The sequence below is a fragment of the Orycteropus afer genome, unplaced genomic scaffold (assembly GCF_000298275.1).
Source record: "Orycteropus afer afer isolate SDZICR_OR568_19922 unplaced genomic scaffold, OryAfe1.0 scaffold00075, whole genome shotgun sequence".
Taxonomy (NCBI): Eukaryota; Metazoa; Chordata; class Mammalia; order Tubulidentata; family Orycteropodidae; genus Orycteropus; species Orycteropus afer.
Window position 1 is genome coordinate 10,485,505 of NW_006921662.1, and position 1,601 is coordinate 10,487,105.

The following is a 1,601-nucleotide window of genomic DNA, read 5'->3' on the forward strand; positions in this document are numbered from 1 at the left end:
GAGTTGATGCTTTTGAGTTGTGGTGCTGGCGAAGAATGCTGAAAGTACCATGGACTGCTAAAAGAGCTAACAGATCTGTCCTGGAGGAAGTGCACCCGAAATGCTCTTTGGAAGTGAGAATGGCCAGACTTCATCTCACCTATTTTGGTCATGTTGTCAGAAGGGACCAGTCCCTGGAGAAGGTTGTCATGCTTGGTAGGGTGCAGGGTTGACGAAAGAGGGGGAGGCCTTCAACGAGATGGATTGACACGGTGGCTGAGATGATGGGCTCAAGTATAGCAGGAATCATGGAGCTGGTGCGGGATCGGGCAGTGTTTTGTTCTGCTGTGCATGGGGTTGCTATGAGTCGGAAATGACTTGATGGCACCTAACAACAACAACAACAAAGCAGTCATTAACAACGAGTTCTTCAGTAGGCAAAGAGTTAAAAGTGTGAGGTCACTCCATGGGAAAACAGAAAGGCTGTGTATGCACAGGAAGACAGCTGGGGGGCGGGCAGGAGTGCATGGGAGGGAAGGACACAGGGAGGAGGTAACTATGGGGAGGAAGTGGGAGAGGAGCTGTTGCACTGTGGGAAATTGCAGTCAATGTCATGAGACAAAGTGTATGTGAGCTGCTGTATGGAAAATGAATTTGCTCTGTTAACTTTCACCCACAATAAAAATTTTTTAAAAAGATTTTTTTAAAAAAAGTGTGAGCTTACTGAGGTACCAGCCATTCAGGTCTGCTGCAGGTGTCCATCTGATCTGGGCAGGTTCTCCAAAAGTTTTCTCATCTTTGCCCTTTCTCTGATAAAATTTAACTGAGAGAAGATTACTCACTTGATCTGCGTCTTTCTTTAGATATCAGTATAATGTTAGATTTTTCCTGTTGCATTAATACATTTACTCATTCTTTTATCTTAAGCTATTATTGTTCCCTCCTTCCATTTGTCACTTATTTTTACCCAAAGTTTCCCACCTTGGGAAGGGACATCAGGTTCATCTGCTGTGCCAGTCCAGATTGTTGGTAGCATGACCAGTCTAGTGAGTGCTTCCCCCTCAGTCCACTCCCACTCACGTTGGGTAGGGTCATATAGCAGGCTATCTCAACTGCTAAACAATACAGCAGTATCATTGTCAACCCTATTTTGCCAGGTGTGGGGAATGTACAACCCATCTGTTCTGGTTACCCAGTACCGCTCTGGCAGGAAATATACCACAAATGGGATGCCCTTAACAAACAGGAGTTTATTCTTACAATTTGGAGGCTTTAAGTTTAAGTTCAAAGTGCCAAGCTCTAGAGACTGGGTGAAAGCCCCTCAACCTTGGGGTCCAACTCTGCCTCCTGCTCCCAGCCCACTGGAGCTAGAGGGGTTTCTTCACTCAGACAGTTGCTGCCTGCTGAGGCTGAGAAGCCCCAAGGTTGACAAGTAAAAAAGGCACAGTCCTGATGTTACCAAACCACACAGCAGGCCATTAATTTAAGTCCATTGTAAGTCCCAAGGTTGGCAGAGCATAGCAGGCTGCTGAGCAACAACACGGCTACCTGCAGGGTCCAAGCATGCCAGAGGCTAGAGACTATTCCCAAGGCTTCTCCTTATATACACGAAGCAGACCACA